This window comes from Oxyura jamaicensis, chromosome 13, assembly GCF_011077185.1.
Source record: "Oxyura jamaicensis isolate SHBP4307 breed ruddy duck chromosome 13, BPBGC_Ojam_1.0, whole genome shotgun sequence".
Classification (NCBI taxonomy): Eukaryota; Metazoa; Chordata; class Aves; order Anseriformes; family Anatidae; genus Oxyura; species Oxyura jamaicensis.
Window position 1 is genome coordinate 8,262,741 of NC_048905.1, and position 18,360 is coordinate 8,281,100.

The 18,360-nt window shown below is 50.6% G+C and overlaps 2 long non-coding RNA genes across 2 annotated transcripts; one reads left to right on the plus strand and one right to left on the minus strand.

The window, feature by feature from the left end:
* Positions 1–136: 136 nt before the first annotated feature.
* LOC118173952 lies at positions 137–3,412 on the plus strand. The gene is made up of 2 exons (XR_004754468.1): positions 137–244; positions 3,134–3,412. It is a non-coding gene; the product is annotated as an uncharacterized LOC118173952 (long non-coding RNA).
* A 10,738-nt stretch (positions 3,413–14,150) lies between these two features.
* On the minus strand, positions 14,151–18,040 carry LOC118173953. The gene is made up of 3 exons (XR_004754469.1): positions 16,943–18,040; positions 14,383–15,309; positions 14,151–14,261 (listed from the first exon to the last, which is right to left on the minus strand). It is a non-coding gene; the product is annotated as an uncharacterized LOC118173953 (long non-coding RNA).
* Between the last annotated feature and the right edge of the window lie 320 nt (positions 18,041–18,360).

Genomic DNA, 18,360 nt, shown 5'->3' on the forward strand with positions numbered 1-18,360 from the left:
GACCCGGACCCTCCTCCCGGCGCGGCGCCCCTAGGCGTGGAGCCGAGCCGCAGCCGCGCTGCCGCGGCCCCCGCCGTGCGCCCGGCCGCCGCCAGCCGGGCCCCGCAGCGAGCCGAAGCCCCCGTGCCTCCCGGGAAGGACGGGCGGACGCGCCCCGTGCCGCGCTGTGTTGGGGAGGGGGGGGGGCGGCAGTCGGCCCCGCTCCGAGCGAGGGAGGTGGGGACCCTCCCGGGATGCTGCAGAGGTAACCCCCCCCCCCCCGATCCCCCGGGATGCTCTTGAGCACGGAGCCCCCCGCCCCCCGCCACACGGCTTCCAGCGGGCCTCCTCCCCCAGGATGCTCCGGCGGCTGGATCCCCCGCCGTAGCCGTCCTCCTCAGCGCAGAAAGCCCCTGCGCCCCCCTTCCGACTGCTCTCGCAGCCGGAACTCCCACCCCCCGGCATGCTCCCTCTGCCGGTCCTTCCCCCGCTTTCCCCCCCTCCCTCCCGCCCCGGATGCTCCCGCAGTCTGCGCCCCCCGCGCCCCAGGATGCTCCCCCGGCCCACCGCCCCTCTGCTCCTTCCTTGCTCCCCACCCACCCACCCGCGGCGTTCCCCCGCTCGCCGGAGACCCCCGCATCTCGGGGGGACGCGGGGCAGCTGGGCCCCGCGGTGATTCCCTGCCCTCGGGGGGAGATGACGGGGAGTCCCCTGGGGATGTCCTCTGCAGCCTCCCTCCCCGGCACCCAGCTGCACTCTGTTCCTGCAGGGCTTGGAGGTCCCCGGGAAGAAGACAAATCACGTTCCCTCCATCTCAGACACGGAGTAAGCCCCTCCCTAAGCCCCCAGGCGTTCGCAGCCCCCAGCCCAGAGTCACCGAAGAGGCGCTCATCTGGGGGTTGCTGCAGGTGGCAGGGGCTTCCGTGACGTGCAGGGCCCAGGAGCAGGGGTTTCTCTGTGCCTGATGCTTTTGGAGGTGGGAGATTTTTGCCTGAGATTCCCTGCACACCGGGATAAAAAACATTAAAATACTGACAAATGGAGGAAGGTAATAGCAAAGGAGACAAAGCCTTCTTTCATGTCCTGATCCCTGCTGTCTCTTTTTAATAAACAAGTGCTCTTCCCCTGCAGTGGTTTCCAGGAGGAGTCAGTTTAATCTCCAAAAAATGGCTTATTTGGGTTTATTTTCAAAGCTGATCCTAAAGTATCTATACTCCTAAAGCCTTGCTGCTCATCTACTATAATGAGGAAGGGATCTGAGATAATTAATTAGCAGCAGAGGACTTCATTTTTGTTGTCACAGTAGATTCTGCATTGAATGAGAGCCACTATGTTTCCGTTACGATGGAGGTGACTCGGAGGCAGGAAGGCTGAGCTCAGCCCAGGCGAAGGGCTGGGGCACACAATTCATAGCAGGGATGCACAGCCATGCCTGTGCTGCAATGGTGACCCAGGGGAAAGGCACAGCCCCTGCCCCAGTGGCTTTACAACCTCAGGGAAACACCCAGCACACCCTAAAAGATGGTGAGACAGGTCTTTGAGCACAGCAGTGGGAGAAGTGGAGCACAGATGGCAGGATGAGGGTTTACACTCAATTTAATATTATGCAGCCAGAATAACTGGAAAATTATGAAAGGGAGCAGAGCTGCTGCACCCAGGTACAGACACAGAGCACTGCCATTCCTTGTATTGCCCGGGGCTGGAGCCAGCATTGTCTCACCACGGGTACATGATGGCACAGCCCCAGCACACACAGCTAGCTCTCCAGCCATGGAGTGACCATGGCTCTGCACAGCCAGCAGGGGCACCTGCATTCCCCCTCACCTGGAAGGCAAACAGCCATCTGAATATCTCTGCCATTGCAGAACCATGGTGCATTAGTGTATTAACAGAATGGGTTGGGGAGCATTTCGTGTGTGCATTTTCTTTTGCTAACTGTGGCTTTCTGTTTCCTTATGTTTCTGAAAGCATTCTGGTTTGCCATGTTTGGGTGACCATGGGTTGGGTTAAGGCTCAGAGGGATGTTGCATGAAGCTGCAGAGGCCTCAGGTTTGGCTGTACCAGGCTGGGCTTTGTCCCTATATTTTTGGTGAACAATAAACCCAGTGGCAAAGTCCTGCTGGGACTGTAAACCTCCAGGGGCAGGCATTACCTAGCACCCAAATGGGGATTCCTGGTTTCTGTCCCAAGTGCCCAGGCAGTGAATTCGACAACAATAAATTGTCAAATTACATGTGTCGAATATGTGACAATAACATATCCCTGTCTGGATCCTCCCTGCTCATAGAGATGGGGTAAATGTGTCCAGCTCTGTAGAGCAGGGGGCTGCCCACCCACCTGCTCTGCACCATCCACCATCCAGAGCAGTGGTCAACTGGTGGCAGCACAAAAGCTAAGGTCTTCACCATGATCCTCACACTCCTCTGTTGCAGGCAACACTGACATCTCTCCAAGGCCTCCGTGTGTCCCACATGCAGCTACAGAGAGCTCTCTGTAGAGAGCAAACCTTCCAGTCCTGCTAGCACCTGACAGCCAAGAAGTTGTTCTTCTAAAAACAGCTGGGATGAATTGATGTTGCTTTCAGGAGGCACATGAAAAAGTATATGAAAGAATAGATTAACCATTTAAGAGAGCAATAGAGATACTTCACAGTTGGAAGAGGGGATGCAATAGACAGCCTCGGCATTAGAGATGTGCTGCAAGTGCCCATCATGTGCCCCACCACAGGAGGAATCTGCATGCAAAGGTCCTGTGACCAGGGAAGCCAGACAACATGAAGCCACAGTGCTGGGGAAATGCAGTCTTGCAACACAGCCAGCGAGTGACCATGCACAACAGAGGAATACAGGTGAAGGGAGAGGGGGTAAGAAGTGTTTCCCATAGCAGGGAGGACAGGATTTTGGCTTCAGCAAACTGCTTGAAGGAGTGGGGAAGTCACCTGGCTTCTCTCTTCTTTTGACACAAATCTCTGCAGAAATACACCCTTCCCTAATGTTTTGTTGAGACAGCAACACAGACTCTGCCTAGGGGGAAAGGCAATACCTGATGCCATGATTTGATCCAGAGCTCTCCTTCTCTACCCTGCATTTACCCAGAAAATATGGTTTAATACCCAGGCATTTGTGTTGGTAACCCATCTCCTTCCTGTTTGCAGGTTGAAATCCCAATGGGACCCCAGTGGTTCTACAGCTGAGAGAAATTCAGCACAAAATACCTGTGAACCCTCTGGGACAATTTTGAAAAGTGAGATTTTTCTGCCTCAGGAACATTTTGGGGCCCAGAACACACGACCTTACAAAAGGGCACTGTGCACGTGTCCTTTTCACAGTATTTTTCCTACTGTTCAACTTGGCTGTTGTGGAGACAATTAGCCTTCATCTCCAGAGACACTTGCAATTCTGTTATCATTTAAGATTAAATTATTTGGGGTTAAGTTCCTTCCCCCTTCCCTGCTGCTTCTGGAAAATCATTCTCTTCTATACACCAATAGATCCCTGAGCATTTTGATATATGAAGCAAAGAAGGCAAGGCCCTAGGTGTAGTCACCAAACCAATCTGAACTCTGGTTTTGACAGAATGAAGCCTATTTTATATATATATATATATTTAATCTCTCTCCTTAATTGCCTTGCAAATACTGGACCTTCATTCACATGATAACGGGATGGCTAAGGTTGGCAGGGACCACAGGAGGTCTGTGGCCCAAGCATTTGCTCTAGCATGGACAGCTGGGGCAGGCTGCTCAGGATCATGCCTAGCTCAGGCTTCTCTGTCTCCAAAGATGTAAATCTCACAACCTCCCTGGTGGACCTGTTCCAGTTTTGACAATCTTCAGGATGGAAAACTTCTTCTTATCTTTAATGGAAATTTCCTGCATTCCAGTTTTTTACTTCTCACCCCTCCTTTGTCCGAGAGGAGCCTGGCTCTGCCCCTCTGTCCCACTGGCTGTAGCCACCACCCTCATCTCCCATTTTCCTCCTCTTTTCCAGGCTGAGCAAACCTAGCCATCTGAGACCCTTCTCCTGCCTTTTGGTCTTCAGCCCATGATGTCTGCTGCACTTGTACCTGTCTGACAGCACCTTTCTAGTGCTGGAAAGGCCCAGGCTGGAGACAGTGTCCAGCAGGGGTTTACAAATGCCACGCAGAGAGGAAGGGTCCCTTCCCTCACCCCACCTGTGGCACCCTGACCATACAGCAGTTTCTGTGGAGCCCAGGGTCCTGTTAGAGATTGGTTTGGAGACCTGCAAGGGACCAAAGGACTCCTTCAGTTTGCTGGTGTCAGATGGCTGATCCTCATCTGCAAATCATGCATCAGTTCATTGTGGGTGCCCAAAGGGATGGCTGGCAGGAAAGGGTCCTAATTCTCCACCCAGGGCTGGGCTGCCTTTCTCCCAGAAGAATGTAATGGATGCACAAGGAGACAGCCCAGAGTGTGCAGGGACAAGGCTGGCCATCATGAACTGGGGGCAGCAAAGGCAGGCAGGAGGTGGTGTGATTCAGCTGGTAGAAAGCTGCACAGCTAGGGAGTGATGGCTTCCTTCCAGCGCGCCCATGGGCTGGTGAGACAGACTGAGTCACATCATTTTCTAGTATCTTCTCTCAAGGCCTTGTGCTGCCTGACGGCGTAGGCAGTACTCTGTCTTTCCCTGCCTCTGGGCTGTACCATGTATGCGGCATCCTGACCACAATCATAGAATCATGCATGGAATGGCTCGAGTTGGAAGGAACCTCAAAGATCATCTTGTTCCAATTCCCCCAGCCATAGGCAGGGGTGCCACCCACTAGATCAGGTTGCTCAGGGCCTCATCTAACCTGGTCTTGAACACCTCCAGGGTTGGGGCATCCACAACCTCTCTGGGCAACCTGTTCCAGTGCCTCACCACCCTCTGAGTGAAAAATTGCCTCCTAACCTCTTGTCTAAATCTCCTGTCTTGTAGTGTAAAACCATTTGCCCTTGTCCTGTCAATATCTGATTGAGAAAAGTGTTGCCCTCCATCTGTTTTATAAGCCCCACTTAAGTACTGAAAGGTTGCAATGAGGTCTGCCCAGATTCTCCTCTTCTCCAGGCTGAACAGCCCCAGCTCTCTCAGCCTTTCTTCGCAGGAGAGGTGCTCCAGCCTCTTGATCATCTTTGTGGCCCTTCTCTGTACCCATTCTAACAGACCCACATTCTTCTTGTGCTGGGGGCTCCAGATCTGGACGCAGTACTCCAAGTGGGACCTCACGAGGGCAGAGCAGATGGGGACAATCACCTCCCTTGACCTGCTGACCACTCCTCTCTTGATGCAGCCCAGGGTGCAGTTGGCCTTCTGGGCTGCATTGCCGGTTCATGTTGATCTTTTCGTCCACCAGAACCCCCGAGCCCTTCTCCACAGTCCTACGCTCCCAACTCTTCTACATCCTCCCACCCCAAGCAGCACGGAGGAATGGGGAATGGGGGTTACAGTCAGGCTGCAGCTGCCCCTCTCTTCCACTTCTTCCTCCTCACACTGTTCCCTGCTCCACCGTGGCCTCTCCATGGGCTGCAGGGAAGACAGAGCTGCACTGCTCGGAGCACCTCCTCCTGTTCCTTCTTCTCTGAACTTGGTGCTCATGGGGCTGTTTCTCACTTTTTCCTCACTACACACTGCTCTGCACACTTTGCTTTTTCTTGACTGTGTTCTCAGAGAAGCACCACCAACATCACTGTCAGGCTCAGCTCCGTCCTGCAGTGGGTTCTCTGCAGAGCCAGCTGGATGCATCTGGAACAGCTTTCAGCTGCCTGCAGCCCCTGCTTCAAACACCTTTCCACCTTCACCCAATAGACTATTCACTGTTCACCCAATAGAGAAATCTTAGCTCTTTTTTTTTGGTGTTTCATAATCAATAAAATAGTATTTTCTACTTTGGGGGTCTGTATATCCTGCTTCAAGAGTCTGTGCATGACGTAAGACCACCTGAACAGACTGCTCTAGAGTGGCGTTGCTCATGGGTCCCCAGCCTGCACAGTGCAAGAAGTTAGCCTGTCCTAGATGTGCCATTTGAACTTGTCCATGCTGCATTCGGTGAGGGCTCCGGTGGCCTGTTTCTCCAGCCCATCTGCATCTTGCTGAATGGCAGCCTGACCATCAAGCATAACACCAACAAATCCCAGTTTGGAGTCCTTGGCACACTGTATGACCCCCTCAGGTACTTGTTGCAGATTCGAAACCAGAGAGGTCCCGCAAGGCTAGGTTGTTAAACAAAGAAAAGAAGCAGGGAGAATAATAAATTATGCATGCCAATAACAATGTTGTAGTGGGCTGGCTTTCTCTCCCATGACCAAGTTCACATTAGTGGGTGAGCCCAGGAGAGAAATGTTGATCCCTGACAGCAGTTTGGGGGCAAATTTCCACAAGCAGGCCAGGTTGTGCTGAACCAGTGCTCTTTTCAAAGCTTTCAGTGATCTTTTTAAAGCTTTCTAGAAAGAGCTCAGAAGAGCTAAAGTGCTGAAGCTCAAAGGTTATGCCGTGATCAGGGACTTGCATTGGTTTTACCTGCATGGGGAGGGGAGAGAAGGGAGATGACAAAAATATTTGGGGTCCAAAGCATGTTTGCCGAATAGTACTTTTTAAATCTCACCCTTTGCTGTTAAATGCACGTTCTGCATCTCCCATGTCTGTTCCTCAAGGCAGGGACTCCCATCTGCCTCAGCAGCTATCACACCTTTTAGGCCACTTCTGTTGCTCATTTTGACTCAAAAACTTTTTTTCTTTTCTTTTTTTTTTTTTTTCAGCTTTATCACCATGGTTGTTAGCTGACACCATCCCTGCTTAGTCTCAAGGCCGACATGTATTTTCAGATTTTCACCTCATTTAAGGATGGTCAAAATGGTGGCAAATTTAAAAGACTTCCCAGTTTCCTCTCTCTTCTGCAAAATCCACTGCACCTTTTAGTAAAGAGGTTCTGTGTTTATTATCAACCAAGAGCCAGACCTTTCAGCACCAAACCATCTCAATGCAACTGCTCTTGAATGTTTGTTTCTCTAACCCACTCAAACTCCTTCCCAACTGGGTTTTTATTTATTCATCTTTCATATTTTCCCCTTGTCAGCCAGTAAAGTCAGTTCATTCTGCATTCAGGCACAAGCTGGCATCCCTTGTGAAGACCCACTGTTTCAGAAAACAACTGTTTCATTCCCCATCTGCTTTAATTGCAGCAAAGGCCATCTGTCCCCTACCTCCCTGCTGAAAATAAATAAATAAATAAATAAATAAATAAATAAATAAATAAAAAATAAAAAAAATAAAAATCACATTTGCCACCCTAGAAGAGAGGGAGCATCTGAGCTCAGCCTATGTTCCACCCTGTCTGGAATATCCCAGGGGCTCAGCAGCATCCTCAAAGGCCTCTGCCCCTCAAACAGCTGCTGAAGGGGGCAGGTTTTCATTCACATTTTAAATTTTGCCCCTGTGGTTTCCCAGTGATGCCTGTAAAGCAAATCACTACTCTGGACTCTGTCTCCCTCTGCAAAGGGAGCTCCTGGCCTGAAGAGTCCAGTCCAGCCACAGACACCACAGAGCTCAGCATCTCAAGGACAAAATCCCTCCCTGCCTCGGGGAACCTGTGGCTCTTCTGCCAGGTAACAGTAACCCCCAACAGCATCGGCAGGCAGTTTGCAGATCCCCAGCATCTTCCACATTAGTTGAAAACACATTCCAGCAGACCCTATCACAGTCCTGTCAAGGAAAGGTGCTTTCTGGTATAATGAGGAACAGATCCTGCAAGGCTTTTCCAACCCAGGGTCCTCTGTATGGGCTTGTGTTAGCCAGCATGGGACTGTGCTAAGCTTTTTCCTGCTCCAGATGAGGCTCAGAAGCACGTACATGTGCATCACAAGTGTGTCCCAACAATTCACGAGCCTGCCCCCTACCCCCTGTCTCCATCCCCAAGTCTGTCCTCGTGCCCTGCAAGGACCCCACAAGCCCTGACAGTGTGAAGACAGCAGGCTCTGGAGACGCCCACGCATACCTCAGCCAAGGGGGCATAGCTTTCCTTCACTGTGGGAGATATCTCCCCTGCAACAGTCAGGGGTTATGGGAGACAGTGTGGAAAGTCTTGCTGAAGTCAAGGCAGACAATATCCACTGCTCTCCCCTCATCTACCCAGCCAGTCATCCCATCATAGAAGGCTATCAGGTTGGTTAAGTGTGATTTCTGCTTGGTGAACCCATGCTGACTACTACCAGTCACATTCTTCTCCTCCATGTGCTTGGAGATGACCTCCAGGATGAGTGATTCCATCACTTTTCCAGGGATGGAAGTGAGACTGACTGGCCTGTAGTTTCCTGGGTCCTCCTTCTTGCCCTTTTTGAAAACCGTAGTGACATCGGCTTTCTTCCAGTCCTCAAGCACCTCTCCTGCTCTCCACAACCTTTCAAAGATGATGGAGAGCGGGCTAGCAATAACATCCACCAGCTCCCTCAGCACTCATGTATCATGGGATACATGGGTGTATCCTATCAGGTCCCGTGGATCTGTGGGTGTCAGGTTTACCTAAATGATCTCTGATACGATCCTCTTCAACCAATGGAAAGTTCTCCTTTCTCCAGACTTCCTCTCTTGTCTCTAGGGTCTGAGATTCCTGAGGGCTGGTATTAGCAGTGAAGGCTGAAACAAAAAAAGGCAGTCAGCAAATCAGCCTTCTCTGTATCCTTCATCACCAGGGCACCCACCCCATTCAGCAATGGGCCCACATTTTCCATAGTCTTCTTTTTCCTATTGATATATTTGAAGAAGATCATCTTGTTGTCCTTGAAATCCCTTGCCAGATTTAGTTTCAAATGGGCCTTGGACTTCCTCGTTGCATTCCTGCATACTCTGACAACGTCCCTATATTCCTCCCAAGTGGCCTGTCTCTTTTTCTATTTGCTGTATCCTTCCTTATTCTGTCTGAGTTTTGCAAAGAGCTCCTTGTCCGTCCACGCAGGTCTTCTGCCCCTTTGCTTGCCTTCTTGCTCATACAGATACGTCAATTTTGAGCTTGCAGAAAATGATGCCTCCAAAATCTCCTATTCCACTGGCTTGTCAAAGGCTCAGATGAGTAACATGTCTGCCCAAAGGAAGCCAAGATTCATTTCAGTTCTCCACCAGCAGAGCTGTCATGGTCTGGGGGGTTTCCTTGGCTTACCCCTGTCTCACTGTGTTCCTGTATCTCCTGCCTATTAATGTCACCTCCCTGGCCACTGCCAGTAGGGGAGTGCAGAACTGAGTGATGCAGCTGTAGGCACCAGTGCTGCCTCTCCCAGAGGGCAAAACAGTTTGGAGGCTTAATCCAGCTCTCTCCTCTGCAGAGAGCCTTCCCCTAGCTGTGTGAGCTACCTAGCTGTGTGAGCTACTGTCTTTCTGCAAGTTGCTCAAGAGTCCAAATAAATAAGCTGGGCACATTCACTGTTTGGAGACGAAAGAGTACTTTCACTAGAGGGATAAAACCCTTCATGGAAAGTCTTTTCTCTCTTGGCACATGGCAATCAAAGGGACAAAGACCCAACAAAAGTCAAGAGCTAAGTGGTTTCTTGCACATGGGAGAAAATCTGCTAGGGTTCTAGCTAGCCCCCTTTATATCATATTAACCTAGGAGCAAGGAAGAAAAAAGCCAGTCATCTTTTGAGGAAATGAGCGCCTCTTTTATTTGCTACCCTCCCCAGGAAACTCATTCTCTCCTTGTCCACCCACACAAGCAGGAATGATGAATGGAAACAAAATATAAACAGATTAGCCTTTCTTTTTCTTCCTAGCCTTCCCAATCAGATGTTTTGGTCCATGCCTTGGTACCCAAATTTTGCATGTCAGTCATTCTTATCACTTGCCTGTGTGGCCTTGGCTCATAGTGCCTTCCAAATGTTCTGTTTGTTAGATATGTACATAGGTATCCATGACATTTATAAGCAGCTCCATCTTCAGAGGGTCTCACACCACTCAGTGTGGAGGAGGCAGGGGGGAGCCTGCTGCTGAAGAGCCACTGCCACATCGCACCTCTCTGCACTAGGGTGCACTTTTTGGCTCGCTGCTTCTGCAGCCCCCAGTCTCCAGGCCATCAGCCATCAGGCTCTGTGGAAGTGACCGTTCCATCTCAGAGACTCTCCGCAGGACTGGATTCCTCTACCAGCTGCCAGTGCATCAGATATGTCGGGGTACCCCAAGCCTCTGGCAGACCAAACTGTGTCATGGCTCCCTTGGCCTGGAAGTCCTAATCGGCAAGAGAAGGTTGAACCGCTGCCTTTCACTGGGTCAGGAATCATTTAGAAAATTCTGCATTTGAAGGTGTCATTTCAAACATTGAAATGTTTGCTGTGAAAACAGATGGAGCAACCTGGAGGGCTGCGTGACAGCAGGGAACCCTTCCTGTGAAGCAGCACTGTGTACTGACAAGGAACTCTTCATCTGTAGCCCCACCACTTCTGCTTGGGGCACTCCTACCTCCACCCCAACTTTTCATTAAAAAATAACAACATCAGGTAAAGGTGAGTATATGTGGGTTTTACTCAACATGAAACCATTTTCTGACCAACAGTGGTGAAAAATCTTTCACGCTAAGCTCCAGCCAGAGACAGAAGAATGCACACAAAGGGCCACCAAGTGATGCTGACACAGGAGCAGCCATTGCAGACAGGCCATAGTGCCCAGCATGGGCAGTAACTCCCCTTAATATTGCACTTTAACCTCATAGTAACACTCCAAATTCTTCATGGCAACTGCATGTCACAACAGAGCAGGAATTCTTTGCTACTACAGCATCAGCCAGGCACAACAAGGTAGGCTTCTAACGAGTTCAAGGTGGCAGCTAACAGCCCAGGCAGCGCAGAGGTTTCACGTTATCAAGTTCCATACTCAGCACTTCTACTTCTCCTTTCAGCCCGCCCCAGAGTTTGGCATGGGTGACACATTGCAGAGATTGGGTACTGGCTAGGGGGGGAAAAAAAGAGGATGATGGCAATGGGGCGATGCCAGCAAGTTTGAAACTGGGGTGTGTGCACAACCACTGAAAGGCTGGTGAAAGCATTTACATTAAAGCATTAAAGCACTGCAAAATACATGTGTCATTGAGGTGAACTCCTGCTGAGCGCTGAGGGCTGTCTGCAGAGTCGGGAAAATGGTCCCCCATCCCACTTTTGCCAGTTTGATGTGTTTTGTTGTAAAAATATGCTGAGTGGGTATATACCTTATTATATACATAGAAAATAGAAGGACTTGAGGCACTATGAGAATAAGAGACACAGAAGGCTCCTTGTATGGCTTGGCCTTTGATTTCCTTTTAGGTTTAAATGTTGTCTGCCACTGTTTAGGCGAGAGATTTTCTCTGAATGACTTCTGAGATTCAGGAGACCATTTCTGCTGTAACAAGTTAATGTTTACAGGCACCCCATGGCTGGAGAACACCCTCGATATTGAAGAAGTGGTGACTTGTTTAATGGATTCAAATAAATTGAAAAGCAAAGCCCAGTAGCTGAAGTGGCAGCATCTAAGCCCTGCACTGAGAGGTGCAGAGACCTTACAGTGAGATTAAATATAGGTCTCACAAACCAGAATAACAGTGCTTTTACTGAGAAGATAATCAAGCCCTGGAGGAAATTACATGATATAAAGCTTAGATTTAAAATAAATGTGAAATGAGTTGGTAGATTCAGGACCAGTTCCTTATGGAAAAGTTTTCACATCAGAAAAATCACTTGATGAAACTGGCTTTTTAATTAGCAGTTTTGGCAGAAAGCCAGGAGGATGAAAGGGGTGGTGGAGCCTCAGACCTCATCTAGCCCTTTGCAAGGAGGGCCAGGGACAGTGGGTGGCTGGGATCAGGAGAGGGGTGGACTCTGCATAGGCCAGGCCAGGACACAGGCTGTGACTCTGCACAGAAGGAGCAGCCACTGCAGGAGAAGGGTTGACAGACATCTTGGTTCTTCCCCAGTGTGCCACGTGCAAGCTCTCTGCTCTCGCAGCCTGGCTTGCAGGTCAGCTGATGCAATGTCAAGGAGATGGGTGAAGGGATGAATGTTCTGTCCTGAGACAGCTGCTATAAACATGTTTGTCCTGGCTTAATTACCTGTTGCCTTTGCTCTCTCTTAGTCTGCTTTGTCACTAATGATCACCCTAGGAATTTTACTTGCATCTATGGATGAATCTAAGGTCCCTGGTCTTCTCTCCCTGCCCTATGAACGTGGGTTGGTTCTTCCATTAGCTCCCCAGTCCCATCTCCTCCAAGCAGGACAGGTTCCAGTGGAGCCCAGGGCTCCTGCAGGCTGGTGTCTCATCACGCACCCACAGGGGAACCTGAGGTGTCCATTCCAAAGCCCAGCACCAGGCAGGCTGCAGCCACCTGGGACAAGCCCTCTGACAACATCAGACATTTTGGTAGTAAGGTCCCAAATGCAATCTCCCTTCTGTGATTCCCAGCCAGAGACTGGCCACTTGATTTGGCCACCATCCTGACCAAGCACTTCTGCAGCCAGTTCAAAAGATACAAATAAAAAAATACCAACCAAGCTGTTTTTCCTTCTCCTTCTTCTTTCTTTTCTTGCTTCACAACAGACTATAATCCTCTACTTTGCAGTTTAATTGTGTCCTTACGTCTCCTTCTCCCAATGAGTTAATGTGAATGATTTTGCGCCAAGGTGGAACACGAAGTCTTGTTCCATGCTGAGCTTCACAGCAAAATGCAGGGCCCAGGAAGCACATGATATCCTGCTTCTCTTTTGAGTGGTGAATTGGAAAATAAATAAATAACTAAATAAATAATAATAAAAAAATATCTGAGACTCAAGTTTCAATTTTCAGCTCAATTTTCTTCTCTCTTTCCTCCCTGCAAAATCTGTTCAACAGCAGTGGGAGGTTACAGATAGAGCAAGGCAGCTCATCTGCTGCATCTCACTTGTGTGATCCATGAGAACACACACGCATGCAGGAACCATCCTCCACAGGCACTTGACATTCCACAGTGTATCTGTGGAGTGATCATCATGGGTCTTTCCTGGTTTGCAGTCTCTCATCAGCCCTTCAGTGTGCAACTCCAGGCTGGAGCTGAGGATGCAGGCAGCACCATGTGTCTGCACTGAGATTAACCCTGCAAAGTCGGGAACAATAACTTGTATCTCCTCATCCAAAATTCATCCTCTGGGAAGGCTGCCAGGCCAGCTCTGCAAAAGAAAGGCTTCAGCTGGAATCTCTGCTCTCCACAGGAGTGCTGGGGTATGGATGTCAACACAGCTTACCTGGGTGAGTGATCACTGTTACCACCTGCTCTGACCCCTAACGAAATGGTGCTGATAAGGCATCACACATATAAGCTGGTTGGGTCAGGGATACAGGGACTGGGAGGAGGGATGAAGGGAGGTGGTCACATTTAGTCTGGCCAAGGGGAGGCTAGAGGCTGGCATAAAACTATCCTAAGAGTATGTACAAGGAAAACAGAGAGAAACTCTACTTGTTTGGGGCATATCACAGGAGAGGCAATGTTCCTACACTACAGCTTGGGGTGTTTAGGTTGGACACACAGAAAATTTTCCTTCACAGAAGGTGGTATATCCCTGGGAGAGGCCACAGCAGGGGGGTGGGTCTCCATCACTGTGGGTTCCCGAGGATAAACCCAACGAGGTCACAGTCATCCCAACCCAGCACTGGCACCAGTCGTGCTGCAAGCAGTCGCTGGCCAAAGGCATCCCAGGGCTCCCAGCACGTCTCCTCTGGGCCGCCTCCCTCCCACCTCCCCGCCAGGCCCAGCCGGCCCAGCAGGAGCCCTGAAGGCGCTGGGACTCCGGGGAGCAGCGGCCGGCCCTGCACGGTGCACCCCCCGACTCCAGGCCCCGCGTCGGGCCCGGCTCCGGGCCGAGGCCTCTGCGGCGGCGGCCGGGCCGCGTCCTGCCTGTCCCCGCCAGGTGGCAGCAGCGGCCGCGGCGCCGCTGCCAGCCAAGGGCCCAGCGCGGCCCCTGCAGGGCCACGGCACGCTGGGCTCGGTGGGATGGGCCCGGCTGCAAGCGGCCCGGTGAAACAGGTGGTTTAATAAAACAGAAGAAAATGGAGAAATGCAGATCGCACGTGAATCCTAGCTCCCTCCAGATGCTCCCCCCATTCGTGCAGCATCAGACGGATCCCGGATGAATTTTCCCATGGTGCAGAGCAGATCCCGTTGCTGAAAATAAGTTCCTCTTTTATGGTCCCTCAAGCAATTATTTGTCCCGCTTTTTATTTTAGCTTACTAAATCAACTACTTTATTAAGACATTGGTTGTCAGGCCTTTCTCACTGAGATCCAGAAATAACCCTGCCCCTGTCCCTCCTTCTCTCACCTCACCTCACCCCACATCGCCCCACCTCACCTCACCTCACCCCATAACCTCACCTCACCCCCCATAACCTCACCTCACCCCACGTAACCTCACCTCACCCCCCATAACCTCACCTCACCTCACATCACCCCACCTCACCTCACGCACGCCGGTGCAGAACGTCTCCCTTGCACTTGCTGGAGCCCCTTCCTTTTCCTAAAACATTCCAGTAGCCAATACCCTCAGTTGTAAACCATAAAAAACAAAACAGACCCTATATATAGACATATTTTGAGAGGTTGAAACCACCCTAATGGTCCCTGGGGAGGGTGAAGGGCCAGTTGCTGTGCTGGCTGCATTTCTTATCAGCTTCAGGTGATTCCTGCTCTCCTCAGTGGCAGGATTTGGGTGAGCTATGAAAGTGCTGTAGTTCTCTCCTCCCAGCAGGAACTTGAGGATCTAAAAGTATATGACCAGCAAACAACCCACACTTGATAAAAATACACCCACAATAATGCTCAGTGGGCTGCCAGGGCAGAGTGCTGCTATTACTCTTTTAGGAACTGGGGCCCCAAAGCGTCCCTTTGTGTTACACCAAGAGTCAACCCAGCACATGCCACCTTCTCTTACTCTGTCCCCCTCCAAGACACATGGAAATTATTTCATAAAAGTGAAGCTATTTCCCAGCAGACATTATGCCTGCATGGACCCTGCAGCCTCTCTTGCACTGTTGGAAAGAGAACATGAGTCCCAGTACCTTTACAGGGTTTTTCGCATTGCATCTTGTGGAGAAATGTAAAGGGAGGCTGCCTCTGCAGTGAGGGTCTGGCTTACGGCCTGAGAGATTTTAAATGTCACACCTCTTCAGCAAGATCCCAAGACTCTGAGACCCATTATGGGGCAACATTCTCCAGCTGTTAGCCTCCATCTATGCTACAGACAGCAGACATCGCAGGTTTTCAAACTTTGACCAGGTCTCAGTGAGACAGGAAGCAGTAAAATCCTGGCAGCTCCCAGGGCCATGACAATGCTCCAGGCAACACCCCAAAGGCACTTCTGAAAGAGATGAAGACAAATATTTAAAAAATAATAAATTACAGGAATTACAAAAAAAAAAAAAAAAAAAAAAAAAAAATGAAGTGACTGCCATACTCCTCCTACAATGCAATGTTTCTTAATGCTCCCCATAGTAAGTCACTTGATAACAATGAAAGGAGGTATTCTCTCCACCCCATGCCTGACTCTTCCTTGTCACAGCACCCATGTTGGGTACACAGGACTTCTGCTGTCAGTGCATGAACTGGGCCTCTTCATCTCCCCAGGGCTCATAGGTATCCCCATCACAAGTGACCCTGCTACCCTTACACAACCCCTTTGTCACAGCCCCTTTTCCTCCTGGTGAAGTTTCGAATCATAGAACATCCTGAGTTGGAAGGGACCCACAAGGATCATTGAGTCCAACTCCTGGCACCACACAGGTCTACCCCAAAATTCAGACCATGTGACTAAGTGCACAGTCCAAACACTTCTTAAACTCCGACAGGCTCGGTGTAGTGACTGCGTCCCTGGGGAGCCTGTTCCAGTGTGCGACCACCCTCTCGGTGAAAAACCTCTTCCTGATGTCTAGCCTAAACCTCCCCTGCCTCAGCTTGACACCATTCCCGCAGGTCCTATCACTGGTCACTAAAGAGAACAGATTGGTGCCTGCCCCTCCACTCCCCCTCGTGAGGAAGCTGTAGGCTGTGATGAGGTCTCCCCTCAGCCTCCTCTTTTCCAGGCTGAACAGGTCAAGTGTCCTCAGCCGCTCCTCACAGTCTTCCCCTCTAGGCCCTTCACTATCTTTGTAGCCCTCCTCTGGACACTCTCCAACAGTTTAATGTCCTTTTTGTACTGTTGTGCCCAGAACTGCACACAGTACTCGAGGTGAGGCCGCATCAGTGCAGAGTAGAGCGGGACAATCACCTCCCTTGACCGACTGGCAGTGCTGTGCTTGATGCACCCCAGGATCCGGTTAGCCCCCCGGCTGCCAGGGCACACTGCTGGCTCATATTCAACTTGCTGTCAACCACGACCCCCAGATCCCTCTCTGCGGGGCTGCTCTCTAGCATCTCATCGCCTAGTCTGTACATGTAGCCAGGGTTGCCCCATCCCAGGTGCAGGACCCAGCACTTGCTCTTTTTAAACTTCATGCAGTTGGTGATTGCCAAGCTCTCCAATCTGTCTAGATCTCTCTGCAAGGCCTTTCCACCCTCAACAGAGTCCACAACTCCTCCAAGTTTGGTGTTGTCAGCAAATTTGCTCCAAACACATTCTAGTCCTACATCCAAATTGTTTATAAAAACACTGAAGAGGACTGGCCCTAAAATGGAGCCTTGGGGGACCCCATTAGTGACCATCCACCAGCCTGATGTGGCCCCATTTACCACAACCCTTTGAGCCCTGCCCGCCAGCCAATTGCTCACCCATTGTATGATGTTTTTGTTTAGCTGTATGCTGGACATTTTGTCCAGTAGGATCCTATGGGAAACTGTGTCAAAAGCTTTGCTGAAGTCCAAAAAGATCACATCAGCTGGTTTCCCTTGGAAATGGAAAGACAAGTTCACTCTTCTCTTCCTCCAGGTCCCGAAATAGATGGCCTTTAAATGGTGGTATCACATCTGCTGCCCAGCAGCAGTGATCCCCCTCATACCTTGTAGGAGGACTACAGAGCTGAATGCTGGCCCATATTTCCATCTATCAACAAGGTTGGTCCATGCTTCAGGTCCTCCTTCTCATTGAAAGAAAACTGTGAATTCTACCCAGGAAAGGTACTGGAACATGGTTCAAAGAGCAGATTTATCCTCTCAGCAAAGACAGTCTGGGGACGGAGGGCCTCCTCCCAGGTGTGGGCAGCACCACTGAAGGACAAGTCAGCAGTCATCAGTGTTGCAATACATGAGGGATGGCTTCAAACCCTTATCCTGTTTCCCCACACTCCATCAAACCATACTTTGGGATCATCTCTTAATATCTTCCACGAGGGCTTTTTTTTTTTTTTTTTTGCTACCACAGTTGCTGTGAACAGCCTATAATGAGATGCCTTCATTATTCTCACATACATGACTTCATAACAAGTAGTCCAGAAGTTACAAGCTATACATTCTTTAGGGCCAAAGTTCCCATGTTCTCCAAACTGCCTGCTAGGCAGAGAGGCAACTACTTAAATAGGTTTATTTACAGTCAACCAAGTGCTTGCATCTCAGGAGATCCAACCAAATTCCTTTCCTGGTGGCTGCCAAACACCATCAGAGTGAGCTCCGTTAGCACTGGGTGGAGCAGCAGATGCCCTTCTTGAATCTGTGCTCAGCCTGGAGGCTTGCAGGGTGCCCAGAGGTCCATGTCCACTTGAGGGTCCAGACTTCTGGGGAAAGGTCAAGCTCATGGGACAAGCCACCTATCTCAGAGAGATCAAGACTGAGCCCAGGGCTTATGTGAAAACTCAGACGCAACTCCAGGAGTTGTGGAAAGTCTTCTTGACTTGAAGCTTAATTCAAGCTTAATTTAAAAAACACAGAAGCGATTGGGCATCAAGGCTGAAAAATGCCAAGCTCTTACCCGCTGATTTGTCTCTGTCCCCTGCAGCCACAATGAGGAGCTAGCTCCCTTGTGGCACTGGGCCCAGCATTGCTCTGGGGACAGAAATGGGCTCCTCCCTGTGCAGCTCCAGACCAGGCACCTCTGGCACCCCAGGGCTTCCCTCAGCTCCATGGCGCAGCCTGGCCATAAGGAGCTGCAGAAATGCCATTGTGTCCTTTCTGTTCACCTCTGGGTGGGCATCAGTGAGAACTTCCAGGGCGAGTTTTTTTTCACTTTCCTTGGAATTGGGGGGTGGGGGGGGAAGATGCTGGGGGTAGTCAGAAGTGTTTGTCTTGGGCTTGCATGACAAGGTTTTGGTAGCAGGGAGGCTACAGGGGTGGGGGTGCTGTGAGAAGAGCCCAGAAGCTGGGGCTCCAGCTGGCTGCAAAAGGGACCCAGCACTGGCCAGTGCTGAGTCATGAGCGTGTCGGGTTGTGCCTCTGGGAGAGTGGATTTAAGAAAGGGAAAAAATGCTGTGCAACAGCAGCTGGG